Source organism: Lissotriton vulgaris, chromosome 5 (genome assembly GCF_964263255.1).
Source record: "Lissotriton vulgaris chromosome 5, aLisVul1.2, whole genome shotgun sequence".
In the NCBI taxonomy this organism is placed as follows: Eukaryota; Metazoa; Chordata; class Amphibia; order Caudata; family Salamandridae; genus Lissotriton; species Lissotriton vulgaris.
This window is the reverse complement of record NC_141693.1, coordinates 469,890,318-469,911,730: the sequence shown is the minus strand read 5'-3', so window position 1 is coordinate 469,911,730 and position 21,413 is coordinate 469,890,318. Positions and strand designations below refer to the sequence as shown.

General features: G+C 44.8%; 1 protein-coding gene across 2 annotated transcripts in view; it reads left to right on the top strand.

The window, feature by feature from the left end:
• LOC147711102 (rho guanine nucleotide exchange factor 19-like) overlaps window positions 1–21,413 on the top strand; it is a 265,736-nt gene that overhangs the window by 30,341 nt on the left and 213,982 nt on the right. The gene's annotated exons all lie outside the window — the stretch shown is intronic.

Sequence of the window (21,413 nt, the reverse complement as noted above, 5' to 3'; positions counted from 1 at the left end):
CGGCTGTGAAAAGTGTGAAGCGTGGGAGCGGAGCCCTTAGAAGTGAAGCTCTGGAGGCAGGCGGCTCGGAGAGCGCGTGCACGAGCACATGCACTCGACGAAATCCACGATGGTTTCAGAGCTTGGATGAGCCTCTATACTCTCGTCCTATCTATCACTTACGTGATGGAATAGACGAGACCTAATCAATGGTGTATACAGTAAGGGAAAGGTGATTTTTAGGGTTAAGGGGCGGGTACAGATCTACAGAGGTAAGGTTAAATATTTGATTTAGGAGTGGAATGATGTAAAGGGATGTAAAGGTAGCTTTAGGATTTAGGTGATTGTAGAGGTAAAAAGATGTTGGGGTAATTTTAGGGTTTCGGGGCAGATGGGAGGTAAAGGGAGGTAAGGGATAGATGGAGATAAAGGGTGGTACGGATTTATAAGGTTCCTGGGATGAAAGAGGCGCATGGAGGGGGAGGATATCCCTCCATGAATATAAAAAAATGTGGAAACGTGTTTGTCTGTATATATTTAGATACACACATATTAGGAGTGCGAGACAGAATAAGATGGTAGATAGAAACTCTGAGAGGGAGTGTCAGATGGAGTAAGGCAGAGATGGAGAGAGACAGACATAGGGAGGTTAAGAGGGAGACGGAGAGTGAGCCTTAGGGAAACGGAGACAGATAGGAGATAGCTAGATAGTACTACAAAAATGTGTGGTAAAGATCCACAATGTAATGCATTGAGTTGTAAAGTTCCACATGCTGTATCACATGCATGATAAAGACATAAGTTAAATACATCCACTCACGATCTCTGGCATTGAGTGTTGTAGCCCCCAATGACCCCGCCTCCCCAGAGACCTACTTTGCTATTGAATATTTCTCACACCATTATCTGATATTTCAACACCAATAAAGAGAACTCCATTTGTTTCTTCGGCCCCACATCCCCAAAAAGATGTAGCTGATTTTTTTTCTTTTATTTAAAGGATCCCATTGACAAATACTATTTTCTTTCGCAACATAGCTTAAAGAAACATTCTGAATTAGGAACACCCCATATGCTACAAAGTTTAATTAAGTCGGGGGAAAAAGGGGGCTATTTTAGGACCGTTTGATATGATCTACTCAAACTGTACCATGCAGAGTCTTTCTTAAAATTTGAACCAGTCCTATTTTTCCAAGTTTATAGCAAATGATGCAGTATTGATGCCCCCAGATGCTTAACATGCATTCAGTAGCCCAAACTCTGTAGTCACTTCAACTCTTAAATAAGGGGCTGTCATGTTGATTACACAATTCCTGATATTTTTGTCTCACGTGCTCTAGTTAAATCTCTCCAGCATCACCAAACAAATTGAAACTATTGAACCTAATTAATGTTCATTGATACAGATGAATATAATTCTATATTGTAGTCAGATTCTTTATTATTAGAACCGGAAGCATTATTATACCCCTCTAATGAAAGATCTCCCAGATTGGCAGCAGTCGAAATCTGTTAAAAATCTAATTTAATTAACTGTTACGCCTAAAGCACATCCTCATTCTTATTATATCCATGTTATCAAAAATATTTATTTTCCTGCTTAAAATTATCGGAAAATCAAGCCCCAACCCAAGATCCATTTTTGTCATTCTCACAGGCTTCTGAAGGGTCTTCTGATTACTGTGAATAAAAGGGAAAACTAGTGGAAGTTTAATACAAACCAATGCTGTTTAGTTTCATATTGAAAGGTCCTTTTCAGACTCGCTTCTTTTCTAAGGTTCATAGATCTACTCCAGGAGGAAAGCCTTTTAAGTTTCCTTTCTCCTGGCCCTTAGAACATTGACACTGATATCTCTGGTGCTATAAATCATGTAACAATATTTCCCAAATTAAATTTCTGAGTTTGCATATTCGGCTTTGTATCAATATTTACCGAAACCTTTTCAGAGCTCTAGATTTACAGAAGCTACTCTGAGTGGGGGAGGGGGCGATTGTCATTGAGAAAAAGGTTGTCAAAAGAATTGAAGTGTTCCCATTTTCCTCCAAAGGCATGTCAATCAATCTTCTGTTGAGGTAAAGCAGAAAGGCAGAAGAGCTTGGTTAACTAAAAGAAGAATCGGTCACAAGAGACTGCAAAGATTCAGGGGGCAAACACTTACCTTACACATTGATATTGTGTGGTAAATATTTTAGTAATTTACCTTGATCGGAATTTCTATAATATCAATAAGGTCAAGCATGAAGAGCAGAGTCCGTGGTGGTTAGAATTCAAGGGTCTTTATTCAGTAACTCTAGTTAAGGGAGAGCTCCGTCATTTAAGGAGGCTCGGGAATAGTCTCTACTTTAATCAAAGAAAACATGGTATTTATACACTTTAGACATAGAAAAGAGGAAGTAGCTTCCCTTGAGCAAAACTCGGATAGCTGTGTTGTAATCTTACAGAAGTCATGGCAGCGTAACTGTGTCCAAATCATACAGAAGTCATGACAGGAAGAAGCGTGACTATGCCTTTAATCATGAGGAAGTCACTGCAGAAGCAGAGCATTGAGAAATAACACTACGCTGGTTCCTTAGGTAAAAGAGGGAGAGAGAGAGAAAAGAGAACTGGTCGTTGACAGGATGTCTGGTGTCGTGTCCTTTAGCAAACGGGCCCTGGTTTCTCAGAATTGGTCGTTGTCTTTGCAAACGGGAGCTTATTTCTCGGAATCGGCCTGCCCATAAGAATGTGGTTGCAACGGGGCTCGTTTCTCGGAATCGGCTCGGACATAAGAATACGTGGTTGTAATTAGAGGAAGTAGCACGTTGAGTGCGACCTTGCGTTCATGTGCCTGTGTTTTCTAGTTTCCACCATGGTGGGTTCGGGACGAGAAACAGAGGGTGTATAATGGGACCTACATAACGAAAAATATTCATTTTCCACATTCCCTCCTTGTCCCATAATATACCCTTTTAACATTGTTTTTCTTAATCTACCTCTATGTTCATTAAGTTGTCTACTTGTTCCTGTAACATGATCTCTTCCTTCCTTTTCTTTCTAGTTTGGGGTCTGGGAATGCAAGTAGTGATACAGAAACTACAGAGTGCTGGGCCACATTGGATAGAGGCAACAGGTGAAGAGGATGGCTAGAGCGAGACCTAGGACTGTGTGCCTTGACATCCCCATGAGGACAGGAGGCCCCAGAGCCATCCAGTCAGGGACCAGGCATCAGTGTCTGCATCTAGCTTTCTGGAAAGTACATGAAGGCGGGAAATAGCCGAATACACCGAGGGTGCATTATCTGGAATATATATACAGCAGCTGGACCCGATCAGTTCGCATACGCCACCACGGTCGGCCAATATGATATCTAGAACCATACGGTTCTGCAACGTCATGAGTCTGTCGGAAGCCATCTCAGCCGTGATGATGTTGCTTAAGGCACCAGCGGTCTCGTTTATGGCTCCCTGGACTACACGGGTTAGTTGTCTTATGTGGCGGCTGTTGATCATAGGCCCCCAGAAAGGGATAATTCCTTTGAAGAAATCGCCAGCCTCTTGGTCCTCTGTCTTCAGCATCTATGACCCCTTTTCGCCGTCTATTAATTACGGTCGGAGGATCACTTAGATGGTAATCTGCCGGGGAGGTGTAGTTAGGAGGAAGGAGAAATGCAAGGTAGCACTTTCCGGACCAGCCTTGAGGTAGCCAAGTACAGGCGTGGGGTCCACAGATAAAATAGGTGTTTGGGGCAGTGGCCATCATTGGGAAATTTAGGTCAGGTAGGGTGTATGTCTTATTACACTCGCTGTATCCCATTTTCTGAACCTGCCCTTTCCTCTTACACAAAATAGGCCCTTATGGGGCACAGCCCATCCTCCCTGATCTGTCTGTCGTCTTTGGACGGAACACGTTTCCCTAAAGGAGGTAGTGCCATTAAAAAGGGAGTAACTGGTATTCTCATTATTATCTGCTCGTCCCCACATCATGGTGAAATTTACCATCTTTTCAACGGCTCGCACTGTCTTGGTTTTTATCTCGTTCCAGGTACTAGTGTTCTTGGCCTTGGTCTTAGGAATGTTTCTAACAGAAGCTGAGAATATCATAGAGAATGCGTAGGTAGATCCAGCATAGCCGAAAGGGAGAGGAATAAAAGGCATTCCCCCGTGTACGGAATGTGGCATTAAACCACAGACCCAACAGTTGGTTTTGTTAATAACCATTTGATGTTGTTGGAGGGTGGAGATGGAACGTGTTATTGAAAAATTCTTTTCTTCTGTTCTCGATGTGGAGGGAGATCTACATGTGAATGCATAGCAGTGTTATTCAAAAGCGTGGGGGAAACAGGTGGAAAAGCAAGATGAAGGAACCAACCTAGGCAAACCGTGATACAGAAAATGAGAATCATGATGGAGAGGAAAATTGTAACTTTGTATAATAATTTTATGGATTTAAACATACTTTCCATGATTTGTCGCTAGTCAATAGTGCATTCGTGACCGGACACTTCCCAGCAACCGCCTCACCAAGACTACGTCTTGGACTTAATCAGCCACCGGTAGGTCGAGGTCAATGTCTCTAGCTTGTTTCTGATGAGATTGCAGCCGTGAATGTCAGTAGGAGTTGATCCGAAGAATTTTTTGCAATGGCTGACGTGGAGCCATCCTTTTCGTCCTTCGACCTTGACTGCAGTCCTCGTCGTGAGTAGCACCAACTTGGGAGACGTCCACCTTCTTTCCAGGGGACTGGCACAATCAAAATTCCGGACGAGGATCCAGTCGCCGGGTTGAATGGTGTGTTCCCCGGACGTGGTTTTGTCTGGAAAGGCTGCAGCCGCCTGTGAACGACAAGAACGTAGTGCAGACATCAAGGAAGCTAGGTAATCTGTCAAAACATTCGAATCCATGTCAGTTAACTTTTTAGGGGATGGGACGCCCCAGATATTTGAAGGTCTTCCATATGTGACTTCAAAGGGAGACAGACCCGTCCGGGAATGTGCCACCATTCGCATGTAGAAAAGGGCAACCGGAAGAGCTGTAACCCAGTCTATTTGTTTGTCAGCACAGATTTTGGCAAATTTGGTCTTTAGGGTTTAATTATGTCGTTTGACCAAGCCTGCTGCTTGGGGGTGTCGAACACAGTGACATTTCCAGGTGTATCCTAACAGTAAGGAATCCGCTTCCATTAGCTTAGAAGAAAATGGTTGTCCTTTGTCAGAGTATATGACTCTTGGCAACCCATATCGGGGGGGAAAAAATTCTCCAACTAGTTGTTTAGCTGTCGTTTGGGCACCGTAGTCTGGGACGGGGTATGCTTCAGTCCATCGGGTCAAGGTACAGTCTACTACGAGGACATACTTATGTCCTCGACATCTCTCCTTCTGTATGTAGTCCATTTGGAGGACTTCAAAGGGGTGATTAGGGGGATGGAACCCTCCTTGTTCAACTGAGACACTTTTCCCTGGATTGAACTGACAGCAAATCATACAGGTTCGTACTTTTTTGTTTGGCTGCTTAGCGCAAATGCTTGTTATGCCATACCAAATTCAGACTGTCCAACATTCCTTTTTCTCCTAGATGTGCAGGACCATGGGCAGTCTCTATGATTACGGGAACCATTATGTCAGGGAGAAACCATTTGGACTTGTCTTTTGTTACCCAGCCCTGAACTGTGTGAGAATTTCCCTCTACTTCTCATTTCCTCTTTTCGGTTTCTGTTGCTTGGTTTTGGATGTCTACTACATCTTTGGTGGGGTCGATAACTGGATAAACAGTCTTAATAGTAGTTTCAGTATTCAGTGTTCCTGTCTGAGCATCATGTTTAGCTGTGGCATCCGCCAGAGCATAGCCTCGGGTAATGGAGTCACGACTTTTGTGTGTGCCTTGCATTTCAGTATAGCTATTTCTGTGGGTTTGTGTATTGATTCTAGCAGCAAAAAGAATGAGGTCTCCATGTTGTATTTCAGTTCCATTAGAGGCCAGGAAACCTCTTTCCAAAGGGTCCTGAAATTATGGACAACCCCGAACGCATATTGCGAATCGGTGTAGATGTTGACCCGTTTTCCTTTGGACCATTCACATGCTTGTGTAAGAGCTATGAGTTCTGCTGCTTGGGCTGAATGTACGGGTATTCTGGCTGCTAGGAGGACCGTATTCTCTGTACTGACAGCGTAAGCTGCTGAAAGCTCGCCTGTTTGGAGGCGCATACAGGAACCATCTACGAACAGTGTGTGTTCGGTGTACTTAGAGGTACGTCTACAAGATCAGACCGGGGTTTAGTGACTAGTTCGACTATCTCTAGGCAGTCGTGAGTTTGGTTGTCTTCGGGAACAGAGGGTAGCAGTGTAGCTGGGTTGAGGATATTGCATCGTTTGATAATGTGGGGTTGGAACAATGTGACTTCATAACCTGTGAGACGAGCTATGGTCAAGTGTTGTGTCTGTGTCCTATTCAGAAGTAATTCTACTGCATGTGGGACTTGTACTTCAAGAGGATGTCCTAGCACTATGGAATCACTTTGTCGAATTGCCAGAGCTGTAACTGCAACGGATTTTAAACAGGCAGGCAGTCCTTGTGCAACAGGATCAAGAGTACTGGAAAAATAAGCACAGGGACGATGTTTATTGGCCTGCGTTTGTGCGAGTACTGACAAGGCTGTACCTTCCCGTTCTGTGACGAAAAGGACAAAAGGTTTGGAATAATCAGGTGTAGCTAGGACAGGTGCACAGCATAATGCTTGTTTGAGAGTGTCAAAAGCAAAAGTATGACCTGGTGTCCATGGCAATGGAGAAGTGGGAAAATCTGAGGTCATTAATTATATCAGAGGTTTGGCTAGATAGGTGAACTGGGGAATCCACTGCCTACAGTAGGAAGTGAGTCCAATAAAAGCACAGACTTCTTTCTTTGTTTTAGGGACAAGAATGTTAAAAATGAGTTGGATTCTTTCAGGTGTGAGTGCCCTACCCTCCTTTGACAGCAGGTGTCCTAAGTATGCCATCTGCTGTAAACACAATTGTAATTTAGAGGGTGATATCTGTGGCATGCTGTGCAAGAAACATTAGGACAGTTTGTGAGACTTGTTCACATTCTGGTTCGGAGTGCGCAGTGATCAGTAAGTCATCGACATATTGTAGCAATGTCGTATTGGAGGCAGAACAATGTCATCTAGTTGTCTTTTGTGCCCGACTGTAGATACTGGGGACTTTCTGTGTACCCTTGAGGAGCTCTTGTGAAACAGAAACTACGACCTTGCAGTGGGAACCCAAATAGATTCTGACTATCTGGTTGAATGGGTACACTGAAGAAGGCATTTTTTAAGGTCAATAACTGTAAAATGTGTTGCATCAGGATCTATAGCTGTTAGCAGAGTGCTGATGTCTGAGACCACAGGGTACTGTGGTACCACACATTTGTTGAGTTCTCGTAAATCTACCACAAGTCTGTAAACTGGTGGTGCACCGTCATCTGTCTTTCGCACTGGTAGAACTGGTGAATTACATATGTTGGATGGTACTTCTCTGACTACTCCTTTTTGTATCAAGTCATCGATAATCTGAATAAGGACTTGTTCTGCATCTGGAGGTAACTTGTATTGGCGAACACTAGGTAAGACAACACCTTCCTTCAATGTGACTAAGTGTGGTGTGATATCCATGAACCCTACGTCAGTTGGATCTGTAGCCCATAATGTAGTAGGAATGTTCCTTAATCTGACATCTAACTCTCGTGTTGGTACGTAACCTTTGAAATCTCGGAGGAACAGTCATATTCCTTCCGGAGAACAGCATATCACAGCACCTAGCTCCTTCAATGTCTGGATGCCTAGTAAATTTTCAGGACATGGTTTAGTAAGTACCAAATCAGTGGAAGTTGTAAGAGGTCCAACCTGAAGTGATACTGGTTCAGAAACTTTGTTAATGACTGGTGTACTTGAGAAACCCAAGGAAATACTATTTGAGGCAGAGAGGGGTACCATGGGAACTTCATTGTGTTGTACTGTCGTCCTACTGGCCCCGGTGTCAATTAGAAATTTTGTTTTTTTACCCAAGAGTTTAGCATGTACATAGGGACCCTTTTGGTCGACCGGATTAGTGGACGACTGTCGTGTTCCTCCCAGCTGTCTCATGAAATTGTAGGGAATTCAGGATAGGATGACACGGGATACTGATAGTTGTGTGGCTAGTTTAGTATCAGCTGGGGGAGTTTATGTTGGAACAGAGGGACGAGTGGTATAGGGGCGAGGCTGTGTCTTTCCAGTAGCAATATTATATTGTAAGACTGGACAGTCACATACAAAATGTCCGGGATTTTTGTAATAGTTACAAGTAACTTTTTCTTGTGTTTCTGGACGTTGCTTATGAGTCTGAGGAATTGTATTGGTCTGTGCTACCAGTACTTTCATTTTAGTATCTTTTTGTCCTCTTTTTCTCCTGTTCATGTTAGTCTCTAATCCTATTCTGATGGTACTGGAGCATCAAGTGCTTGTGAAGGGGAACTTGCTTGCCAAGTACTTTCAATCTTTAATACTCTGTCTTTTATTTGTTGTAAGGCATTCTCTACAAGCTTCGAAACAATCTACTATAGGCGTCTCCACCTGAGGAGAGACTGCTATTAATAAGAAAACCTTTTTCCAGTCTGGTATAATAGTCCCCTACATCCTCATCTGGTTTTTGTTTGCATGCAGAGATAGCATCCCAATCTTCCTTTTTAGTGGCCAATTACTGGGAGAGTATTTTCGGGAGAAGGCGAGGGAGTTCCAGGACTAGAGGTCCCAAGCCTTGTCCAGGAGCACCGAGTATTTTCTTCTGTCTCTAAAGCTGTCCATGCTATCTTCTTCCCTTCTACCTCCCAATCGTTCCCTTTTAGTTTCTCGTATGTTCCTTGAGGCAGTAAGACTTTGAGGAGAATATTGAGATCCTTATAAGTAAAGGAACCCATTTGAAGGATGTCTTTGAGTTCCCTATGGAAACCTGAAGGATCTTTTTCATGAGAAGGGACCATTTTCTTCATTTCTAATATTTTCTATTTTTGCCAGGGGTGTGTAGACAAATGTTTTGTTGTAGCTTTCCTGCAGAAACTGCAACTGGATGTACTTCTTGGAGAGGAAATTGACCTTGATCATACTGAGGAGGATTTGAGTCATAAACATTAGAATGGTACATAGCGTTGTCGTTGGTCTAGGAAAATGTTTAGGAATTCTTGTCTCCTTGTCACCCACCTCCCCTCTAGACAGTCTCCTCGTAAAAGAGGATGTAACATTTTGGGTGGGTGGCTAGTGGCTTCATACAATGTAATGAGGTGTTGAACCATATAGATACTGGCTAGTCTTTGAGATGTCATGGGGAGCGATCAGAACATTTGGGCGACTAGGTCAGGGCCATATATAGAGTATTGGGACACCCAATGGGTGCTTGATCGGGCGAGTTCTTTTTCTCGTGTGGTGAGTGGAGGTTCGTCGTCCATCCAGTCATCTAAAGCCTCTTGTGTTAATTGAAATGATTGGTCTGAAGAAGCTGATAATTTTTTAGACTTATTCCTAAGTTGTCCGCTACTTTATGAACGAGGGATACGAGAACGTACTGATCCCTGAAAAGCAGCTCCTTCTTCCCTATCTTAGTCTGTACCCCCATTCTGTCTCTTGGGTAGGGGCATTTTTCTGGTGAGAGTCAGACTTTACTGGTAAAGAGAGGGATGAAGAAATCTATTTCTTTTATTATAATTTCCCGCTACCACTGCTTGATCTAGCTGTAGTAAGTCATCGGGAACCTTTTTTCCTGCACTTGATATCATCGGGATAAAGCAAGTAATCCTAAATCGTGAGAGGCACTTTATATATGAGAGAGGTCTAATTTTAATAGCCTCTTGTAGGACTTCTAAATTTTCTCCTGTTCGGAGAGCTTCGTAAATTTTATTTAGACAATTTGTGATATTTGGTACTTCGGTATGCCTTCTAAAGCTTCCCGTAAGCGATAGGAGACATCTGCTTGTGGGGCTTGTGGGCCTTCACCTGGAGTCGGGTCCAATTCACATTCTAGCATAGGCAGAACACCATCTGAAGTATTGGGGGTGGTTTCTGTCTGAGTAACTATCCGTCTGACTGTTTGATTAGTATAGGCAGGAGGTGGTTCCATTAAATAGGAGGTAATTAAGTCTTTGGGAGCAGAAGGAATTTTAGGACGGGATACATACCCGTCCCGGAGGCTGAGGCCTCCCTCTTTATTTGTTCAAAATTAATATCTGCATTCTGTTCTCGTAACTTTCTCATCTTACTTTCTTCTGACATTCTATTTGCTTTCTCTACTTTCCTTTGCTCTTTCTGTTCCCTTTGATGTGCTTCCTTTCGCCATAATTCGATACTCTCTAACATCGAGGGTCTTGCTTTCTTTTCCCAACATTTCTTTTCAACTGCCATGATACAATTCAAATCCCATGTGACACTTTTGGCCATCTAATCGCAATTTCTAAATCTTGAGTGTACTCTTTCCACAAATCCAAGTACAAAACTGCACTAATTCCATATTTCGTATACATAAGAAAATCATGAGTATCCTTTGGGGGGACTGGTACATCTTGTTCCAGTAACCCCCTCCGCGTACCCATTTTACCCAACTTTGAAAACCAAGGCATTGTGACAACAAACAACAAAAAACTTACACTTGATAACTTGATATATCCGGAGTATCAGAATACAAACCTACCGTTTTCTAGAAACCTAGATCTCGTCTTGACCGTGCTCTGAATAAATCGAAACCAGTCTTGATACACTCCCAGCAGTACTCACAGAGGTGCAGAGATCTTGAAGATCTGGACACTGGACTAGTTGCGCTGCGCTCTTGATCGGGGGACTTGTCGGGGTTCTGAAGACCTCGGACTCTGCAACTTCACAAGATTCGGGCTCTGGGTCGAGACTTCCGCTGTCGTCCTCACCGCCTCGTATGGATGGCTAGGCTGCGGCTCGGTCCCTCTTCGACACGAAGGAGGCCATGCAGGAACACCCTGCAGTGTGCACGTTTAAGTCCGTTGGTATCTGGAGAGAAAGGTTCGGGTCCGCATCACCGGCGTGTGGGGAGAAAGGGAAGTACTTGTTCGGGGCGCCAATTTACTGTGGTAAATATTTTAGTAATTTACCTTGATCGGAATTTCTATAATATCAATAAGGTCAAGCATGAAGAGCAGAGTCCGTGGTGGTTAGAATTCAAGGGTCTTTATTCAGTAACTCGAGTTAAGGGAGAGCTCCGTCACCTAAGGAGGCTCGGGAATAGTCTCTACTTTAATCAAAGAAAACATGGTATTTATACACTTTAGACATAGAAAAGAGGAAGGAGCTTCCCTTGAGCAAAACTCGGATAGCCGTGTCGTAATCTTACAGAAGTCATGGCAGCGTAACTGTGTCCAAATCATACAGAAGTCATGACAGGAAGAAGCGTGACTGTCTTTAATCATGAGGAAGTCACGGCAGAAACAGAGCATTGAGAAATAAGCCTAGGCTGGTTCCTTAGATAGGAGAGGGAGAGAGAGAAAAGAGAACTGGTCGTTGACAGGATGTCTGGTGTCATGTCCTTTAGCAAACGGGCCCTGGTTTCTCGGAATTGGTCGTTGTGTCTTGGCAAACAGGAGCTTATTTCTCGGAATTAGCCTGACCATAAGAATGTGTGGTTGCAACGGGGCTAGTTTCTCGGAATCGGCTCGGACATAAGAATACGTGGTTGCAATTAGAGGAAGTAGCATGTGGAGTGCGACCTTACGTTCATGTGCCCGTGTTTTCTAATTTCTACCTTGGTGGGCTCGGGACGAGAAACCGAGGGTGTATAATGGGACACACATAACGAAAAATATTCATTTTTCACTATTGAGCAACTTGCATCTTCTGGTATCCAATAAAAATCTAATGCAGCAATGTAAAGTGAACCTGATCTGCCCTTCCAGGAGATCTGTGCTAACTTTACTCCATTTATTCTAAATTTACCACTTCCAATTGGTTTTAATTATGCGTTAGAATCTCCTGTTAGACAATCAACCCAAGTAACATGCAAAATACTATCCAAATATTAATTCTGAACAACCTCCTCTTAATTCATGTCTTCCCACAGGACATCCCTTGGAAGAGGTAAAAAAGAATAAAAACTCGATCTAATTTTGAAGCTCCGATCTTCATCCTCACATGATCTAAAGTTAGTGAGGTTGCTACCGGAACATCCTTTTACAATGGTCTCTAGTGTAGAATTTGTCTCGAATTTAGTCACTTCACTGATTCTTATATGTGCAGAGATCTTGCAAACCAGAGGAAGTGATGTCATTCTTTTTAAGCTTAGTAAACTTACCAGACCGCGTTCTAATGAAACAATTAGGATGGTTTACCTACCAACAAGTTGATATTAGGACTCCAACCTCTTGATGCTTTAAATTCATACCTTCTGCTGAGGGTCCACAAATAAAGATTCATTGTTTTCATAGAGGTTGTCCAGTGCATTAAAGAAAAGTGGGAATGAGATTGGATGAAGTTTAAATTGTACCCGTGTTTTGTAATTCAACCAAGATCGGACTGAGAGGCCTCTGGTGTTGGCGAGATGGGGGCATAATACTTTGCCAGATTATTTTATTCTCATTCTGTATGTATAGTCTATGGTCTTCCATTTGTTTGCAGGTTCAACAGTGTTTGTGAAATAAGTGTAGGGAGCTGTTTTGTAAACTATTTGGGGCATTTGCTGCAGAGGTGGTTTGGTTCATGCTCCATGCATTGAAGATCTTCTTTAAAAATGTTGAAAGATGACTACATTGCCGTTTGGTGAAAAAGTTGGAGAGTACCGCTAAGGCATTTGATTGTGTGTTTTGTGTTTTTGTTTTTGTTTTTAATTTCAAGCATTTCACATTCTGGTCACTTGGCAGCAACCCTGAGGAACTATTAGTCAAGGAAACTGTATTCAAATATAATAGATTAGAATGTCTTTATTTCACAGCCTAAGAAATCTGGTCTGGATTAACGAAGCATGTGGGCTGTTGTACAAGAGCAGAGCTCTTTCTTGATGGGGAAGAGAGGTAAAAGGTGGAACATCTTGAGATACTTCTGTTGTGGGTCAGGCTTTCAGAGTAGCACTGGTGCATGAAGCCTTCCTACAAGTTGTGATTGAAACAAAGTATGGCCTGGTGGTTAGCCTTGGAGAGAAGGCAAGGGTGACTGGTATTCATGGTAACCTCTTTGCATCCTCAGCATGCCTGATCTGGATATCCGACATCTGATAGAGACTTTGTGCTTGTGGTCATGGAATTTCAGAAATGGGAGTATATGACTTGTGGTTTTGTGAGAGACTGAATCTAACATTTATATTATCAATCACTGCTGAAGGGTGGTGGGGTGCCATTGTCACAGTCCTAGAACATTGGGTAAAGCATGGTTGGAAAGTGTAGGATTAGGAACAAGAAAAATTGGGTGATCGGAGAAATTACACCTTTTGAGAAGGAATTCATGTTCTGCTGGATAAACTGTGAGGAAGGTAAGGAGTGAGAATGTTTACGTGTGCACGATTGTGAGACCCCCTTGACCCATTTGTGCACTCTGTACTTGAGGATTATCCTGTAACTGTGAACGAGTGTCTCATGGGAGTTGCACCATGTAGCTGCCAGGTCTCTTTAGTTAACAGTAGTTCAGTCTCGTGCTTAGTGAGTAAATCCTGCATGTAGTGACAATTTTTATATTTCAGTCTTGAAGGGATCAAGAGAGGGAGGTTTAAGGAGACGGTTTAATTAACAGGATGATGGCAGCAGTCAGTGTGGGGGAAAAAAGGTTAGGGTGGTGTAGGAAGGAAAGGAAGCAGGGGTGCATGACAGATGAAGTAGCACACTTAGGAGGCTATTAAAAAGACTGGGAATTTTACTGGCTCTGCAAAAGAAGGAAAATGGAAGATGAGGAGAGGGAGATGTGTCATTACAAGGAGATTGTAGGGTTTTTGGTAGTGTGTGGTGTAAAACTTGGGACTGAGCACTCTAGGTCCATGCATTGCCCCCCCCCCCCCCCGCCAGCAGTTAAAAAAAAATTAATAATAATAAAACGATAAACCCAGGTTTAATACGGGTTCATTTTGTTTCCCGGCCGAGTCTTGGGGGTGGCGGCAAGGGTGATGACGCGCACCGATGGAGAGTGGTTACATTGCTATCATTGCACATGGCAGTTTGACAGTCGTCTCAAGCCAGCCAAACAGTCATGAACCCTGAAGCTCTCCCCATTGCAGCTGCGTTGCTGGGTTGGAGACAGCAAAGCACAGCCTCCCAGTCTCCCTGTGAGCGAAGTCATAAGCGCTCAGGCCAATCCTGAAGCTGCTCTCATGTATGAGAGCAGCTTGAAGATCAGCCAGAGGGAAATCTGGATGACTCTGCCTGCAGTGGAGCCATGAGAGGAGCAAAAGATGGCGATGCTGCAGGTAAGCTCTTCTTTTTTTGTTAGTCTGCCCTGTCCCTCTCCTTTGACAATGGCCACTACCGCCTTAAATAGCAGTTGAGCTCATCTAAGTTCAGAGTCACACAGCCCTGTTGGAAAAACTTATTTGCATGGATTCTATGTAGATGTATGAACCCTCACCTCCGATCCTAGAAATGAGAGTAAATCTCCTATTCTCTTATATAGAATAAAATGAATATTAGAAAAAACTAAAGCATTTAGCATCACCCATCCCTACTGGTTGTAATAAATTAATATAACCCCTACATATCACCCGTGTATGTATTGATTACCAGCCTCATGCTTAACGTTATAGCTGTATTAGTAGTAATTCACTTAACTATTTATGGCAAGCGATGCATTCATCTAATTTTTCTCAGAGCTGTTGGGCCTGTGATTGGATAATGGCGATCCGGGACATCTCTTCTAGCAATCTATCCATTGGGGCTTAGTATGGGGGTGTGGTTGGGTGTTATATGGCCACTTTGGAAGCATTTCACAAGTTGCCATTTAAAGATTTTTTTTCCTTGTTTCTTAAAAAGATGTAAAAAAATGTTTTGTGAAACTGGATTGTTCCAACCATGCGCTCGCAAATTTTCATTACAGTAGATTGCCATATAACTGAATATTTCATGTGCTGAAAAAAGAAAAGTAACTTCCTGTCCAAGGCCAGTCTTTCCAAACTGTACCAGCCGCTCTCTTTGGTATATGACCACTCTTAAATGATTCGTAATATAGTTGGTATGAAATATAGCGAAGGCCTCCTTGAGGATCATCATTTGAGTGAGTACTGGGTACCTTATGCAATTTGCTGGGATCATATTTGACAAATATTTATAATTTCTTCTATGGTAACCTACCTGATTGAGCACTACATGTTAGTGTGAGATTTGCATTCTTATGCTACATATATTTGCAGGGCTCATGATTCAGCCAGGAGGGTATCCTGGCATTTGATAGCAGGTGTTGCGTGGTCCAAGCATGGGCCATGGCTAATTGAATAGGCAAGTCTTCCGTTTCTCGCAGAATTAAAAAAACCAAGGAGACCGCTCTGATGTGTAGAGGCAGTTTATTCCAGACCTGGGCAATGAGGTAGGAGAAGGCACACTGGCCAGATCTGGTCCTGCGTAATGTGAGGATGTGTGAGAGTAGGAGTCTGGCTGAGCGAGGTATCTGGTGTGTTTGTGGAAGCTTGTGTAGTTGTTGAGATATGCTTGGTCAATGTTGTGCGAGACTTTGAATGTGTGAGTGAGGAGTTTGAAGAGTGCCCATTTATGGATGGGTAGCCAGCGGAGGTCTTTGAGGTATGGTCGGTGTATTCTGAGTTTGGCACCAGAGTCTGTATGATCTGGGGTGTTCTGTTAGGTCGTGCGCTAATTTGTATGTAGCCTGTATTGCTGTAATTCAGTTTGCTGCTGACTGCAGCCTCATCCCTGCAAGTATGGAGAGGAAACCACCTGAAAATCTTCTTGAGCATAATTGTGTGTGGAAGCAGGAGACAGAAACTGCCTTCACTTGGTTGAAAATAGCCAGCTGGTTGTCTACTACTATTTCGAGTGTTTTTCGCATGGTTATCTAATTGAGGATCTTTGTGGTACTCTGCTGATGAGGTTGGTGTTGGCCGAGGTGAAAGTCAGATTGCCTGGATGGGTGTGACCTATAAGAAAGGAGCAGATCTAGCAGAGTGTATGTTCTTAAACACCATTTTCATGTAGCCCTTGAAAAAGGATGGGAGTAGTAGAAGGTGTCTAAGGTGGCAGATCAAGAAGGATGAGGGCAGTGGTGTCTCCCTTGTCCGTCTGTCATCTGTGGTTGCGATAATGTCTCAGTGCAGTGGTTGGGTCAGAATGTGGATTGAATGGTGTGTATGAGGTCTCCATTGATGTAGGTGGTTAGTCACTTGTTTATGATGTTCTCCATGGCTTTAGCCATGAAGGGTAGCAGGAAAATGGGTTGGTAGTTGGATTCACTCTTTGGGTCTGCTGAGGGTCTCTTCGGGAGGGAAGAACTGTGGCATGCTTCCAGGTTTGTGTGCAAGTGGATGTGGTGATTTAATTATTCAGATTGAAAGCGATGCTGATGGGTTCGATTCCTTTAGTGAAGCCTTGCCAAGGGTAGGGGGTCTGAGTGTGCTGCGTTTTTTTGAGTGGTGATGGTTGACCACTTTGTCAGGGTTGTCATCGGAGTGCTGTAAGTGACATATGTAGGGTTGCTGTGACAATGGAGCGGTCAGGTTTGGGCGCAGAGTTGTCGTAGATGCTGGTGATCTTGCTGCCAAAGTCGAGGGACAGCTGGGTGCATACGTCCTGTGAAGGAGTGATTTTGGTGCGGTTTGCGGCCAGAGAGGTGAAGTATTTCACAATAAACAAGGACTCCTTGGCACTGTTGCTGTTGAAATGCTTATTGAGAGTGGAACGTTGGTGGGTCTGGTTTGTTGGAGGTAGCATCTGAGAGGTAATCTGTAGATGCTCTGGTAGTATTGTCTGACGGATGATCTGTAGGTGCTCCTGTCTGTGTAGTCATGGCTTCTTCTCAAATTCTTTCTAGCTGCATGGAGTGGAGTTTTGGTGAGTTTCTGCTCTTCTGTGAACCACTTTTCTTGTGGTATGGCTCTAGTGGGGTGTCTGCATAGGAGGTGATCCAAGTGTTGAAGCTGGAGATGGCACTGAGGAGGTCATTGAGGTGCTTAGATTGGTGGTGTTGGAGCTCTGGACCAGTATTCTTCAGAGACCTTATTCAAGTTACATTGTGCCGATTTGGCAATGACATTCAGGCAGTGGCGAGGGACGGGTATGCTAAAGTGGACGAGGGAGTGGTCTGACTAGGTGATGGTTGTGAGCTTGCCCACCATGATTTAGCTGAAGCTGGCCATGATGGGGTCCAGTAGGTGTCCGGTGGGATATGGGTAGAGCCTTTTACTCACTAGGTGAGTCCGAGGTTTGTCAGGTCCTCCAGGAAGTTGGTCGTTTTGGCATCAGGAAGTTCCTTCAAGTGGTAACCGAGGTTGCCAAGAAAGATGAAGGACCTGGAGTAGAGTATCAAATGGGAGCTGAAATCCTTTATTGTGCTTTTGAAGTTTGCTCAGCATCTGGGAGGTTGGTAGACTGGAGTGCCACTCGGGATGGTTGATGGTGATGTGCTGTTTGAAAGTCAAGTATTCCATGTTGCCATTGGTGTGTGCTGAGGTAATGATGTACTGAATGTGCTCTTTGAAGATAATGGCGAGTCTGCCTCTGGGTCTGTTAGTCCCTTCCTGTCTTCCAATTTTGTGTCCGGGGGTGGATAACCATCTTGATGTCAGGAGGCAATGTGGAGTCAGCAAGGTTTCTCTCAGAAAGAGTAGGTCCTGAGATTGGTCATGCAGTAGGTCCCAGATTCCAGTGACTTGTTTTAGAAGGAAGTGGATGTTGAGGCAGGACAGGGTGGGAGTCGGGGGAGGGGGGGAGGGGGTGGGGTGGTTGGCCTGCGGGAGATGTATTTGGTGCTTGTGGGGGTGGTGCTGAGGTGTTAGACATAGGAGAATTGGCAGGTGGAGCAGGAGAATTGGCAGGTGGAGCAGGAGAAGGCACATTTGGCACCAGCCTATGAGACGCTGCAGAAGCACCACAAGGTGTGTCGAGAATTCAGAGCAAGGAGTAGTAGTGATGGTTGGGAAGCGGGCCAGGGGGCCTGGCGTTGGGCAGGGTTCGAACAGACTTGTCTTTGGAGCACTAAGGGGAATCCATGTTGCAGTACCATTGAGTAGAACCAGGAGGGCAGTGGAGCTGCGGGGTGGTGGTGGGGATGAGTGTGCAGCAGGAATAGAGTGTGGCGCAGGAGAATGTCACAAAGGTGGAAAAGGAAGAAAAGAGGTAAGTGAAAGCTGCAAGAATGGAAAAAGGCACCGAAGACAGCGTGTAAAAGATTGTAAGTGAATGTGTGAGAAAAGGCCCCATAAAATCAACAAAGAATGAATGTGTGAGAAACACAGCAAAAGACAGAAGAGAATGAATATAAGCAACGAGAGACCAAAGAAAGGATAGAACTGGCTTCTGCTATGTAGAACAGCCTGCCTTCCCACCCACCCCCTCCCACTGCTGTGCATTTCTACTTTGGAGCAGAGATTTGTACAAGACACGGTCTAACCTGCAGTTCTGTTTGCATGAAAGCCATTCTTCTTGCTAAATGCTCTTGTGCAAACGCTGTGCCAGAAGCAATGGACATCCGTGACACCAGATGGTTTCAACTGCTGGGTTTGAGAGTGCCCTGTGCTGGCCCCGCCTGCTGGCTAAGAGTGCCCTGTGCTGGCCCCGCCTGCTGGCTAAGAGTGCCCTGTGCTGGCCCCGCCTGCTGGCTAAGAGTGCCCTGTGCTGGCCCCGCCTGCTGGCTAAGAGTGCCCTGTGCTGGCCCCGCCTGCCCTGTGCTGGCTGGGAGCTACCTGTGCAGGCCCCTGCTGCCAGCTGTGAGCGACCTATGCAGGCCCCTGCTGCCAGCTGTGAGCGACCTATGCAGGCCCCTGCTGCCAGCTGTGAGCGACCTATGCAGGCCCCTGCTGCCAGCTGTGAGCGACCTATGCAGGCCCCTGCTGCCAGCTGTGAGCGACCTATGCAGGCCCCTGCTGCCAGCTGTGAGCGACCTATGCAGGCCCCTGCTGCCAGCTGTGAGCGACCTATGCAGGCCCCTGCTGCCAGCTGTGAGCGCGCAGTGTTAGACCCATTTGCTAGCTGTGAGCGCGCAGTGTTAGACCCATTTTCTAGCTGTGAGCGCGCAGTGTTAGACCCATTTGCTAGCTGTGAGCGTGCAGTGTTAGATGTGATTGCTGGCAAAGCCTACCATGCCAGACCCGGTTGCTGACTGTGAGTGCGCTGTGCTGGACCAGGCTACCTGGACTGAAAGCGTGTCAGGCTTGGCTGCTGGCTGCGAGCATACTGTGCTTGGCCTGTCTGCTGGCTGGGAGCGAACTGTGCCAGATCCTATTGCTGGCTGTGAGTGCACCATTCCCGATCCAGCAGCTGGCTGCTAGCAGGGCACTCCTGGATACAGCAAAAGGCAGTTCTCGTACTCTGGACCTGTCGGCCATCTTCAACACCATCTCCCACTTCATCTTGATCAACTGACTCCATCACATCGGAATCAAGGGAGACTCCTTCAAATGGATCACCTCATATGTCACCTTCAACCCCTAGAGGATCAGTCTCCCCAAGAAGATCTGCGGCATCCCTGAAGGATCATCCCTCAGCCCCACCCTTCAACACGTACATGACCCCCCTGGCAACACCGTAGGATCACATGGACTCAACATGATCTCCTTTGCTGATGACACCCAGTTTATCCTCTGGCTCTCAGAAGACACCTCCACTAACAGCCAACTTCTATAACTGTATGATGAACGTTGGCAACTGGATGAAGGTCAACTGTCACAAGCTCAACACTGAGACTGAAGTCCTCATCTCTGGGAACAACACCTTGCCGTGGAATGACACAATGTGGGCTGCTGAACTCTGTCCTTCCCCCGCAACCTCTGCATCCTCTCGGACAGCAAGCTATCTATGAAGAAACAGGTAAATTCCTCTCATCCACATGCTTCCACACCCTACGCATGCTCCGCAAGATCTTCAAGTGGCTCCCTATAAACACAGAAGAGCAGTCACACAGACCCTCGTCAGCAGCAGGCTGGACTACGGGAACACACACTATGTAGGGCACTGCACACCTCCTGTAGAGACTACAGACTATACAAAACTCTGTTGCAAGACTCATTCTTTACCTCCTCAGACGGACCCACAGCGACACTGGCTCCCGATCCAGAAGAGATGCCAGTTCAAGATGTTGACCAATGCATACAATGCCCTGCACAATGCAAGACCAACATACATCAACAAATATATGACCTCCACCAATCTCCCAGACACCTACAATCCGCCTTCCTCGCAGACAACCCCCCTCCTCCCCGGATCTGCTGAGACCACAGCAATGGATGTTCCTTCTCACACCTGGCGGCTAAAGCTTGCAAGAACCTTTTCGGGCACCTCAAGAAGACCTCACTCCAGGAATTCAAGAAAGGACAAGACCTGGCTGTTCGAATGAACAGATCATCACGAAGCAGTTAGCAACTCCAGCGCCGCGAGACCCCCAGTACTTTTTCCAAGTCCTTGATTGTTTGAGTAGACTGGCAGAACACATTTCTGACCAGGGCTTTAAGTCTGATAAAAAAAAAAAAGGGGGAGGGTCTGAATAAGGCGAGTAGTTCATGTAATGTAAGGACATAGCTTAAATACGTAGACTACATTTCTGTGATTCACATAATGTGCCACCCAACCAATATTTTGCTTCCTCTCTGAGCTGTTTGGTATTTTCTACAGATATACAACACAACTTGCACACACCTAAAACCGGACAAGACTGTTAGCTTCGTCAGTAGTTGTTAGCTGTTAAAGATAAATGAGTAACAGCAACGAGTTTGTTGTAAAGAATATTGAAAATGTTTCTATTCTGAAATTGTGAGACTACAAATTAACCATTACAGAGGCCTATGGAAGGGGATAATCGTACTATGTTCTTTTCTCTTCAGCGCCCTCTTTTCGCTCCCCCATGAATGCACTTCCTCTCATCCCCTTGACTTTACTCCCCACAAATGCACAGCACATCCACTCACTTGTAAGCACGTCATTTTCTTTTTCAGTATTTTGACAGCTGTGTACCTCCTTCACCCTTTTGCATTGAAACACAATTGCAACTGGAATAACGTGAGGCCAAGGATTGGATGACCATAAATTCTGAACACTTTTTTTAACTGACGGGCACAGTAGAAATCTACACTGCATTTAGCCTCCACCCGAGCGCCCAATCATGTCCTATTAATACATGGATGAGACTGGGTTCAAAAGTAGAATTATAAAAGAGTAATACTCTTAGAGAATGCAAGATGAAATACAACGTGAAACATAAACGGGGATTAAATCGTTGACGTTACCTTAACTTATTTTTTTTTTTTTACATTAATTGTTCAGTAGTCGATCAGGGTTTTTGTCATTACAAGTAAAGCATTGAA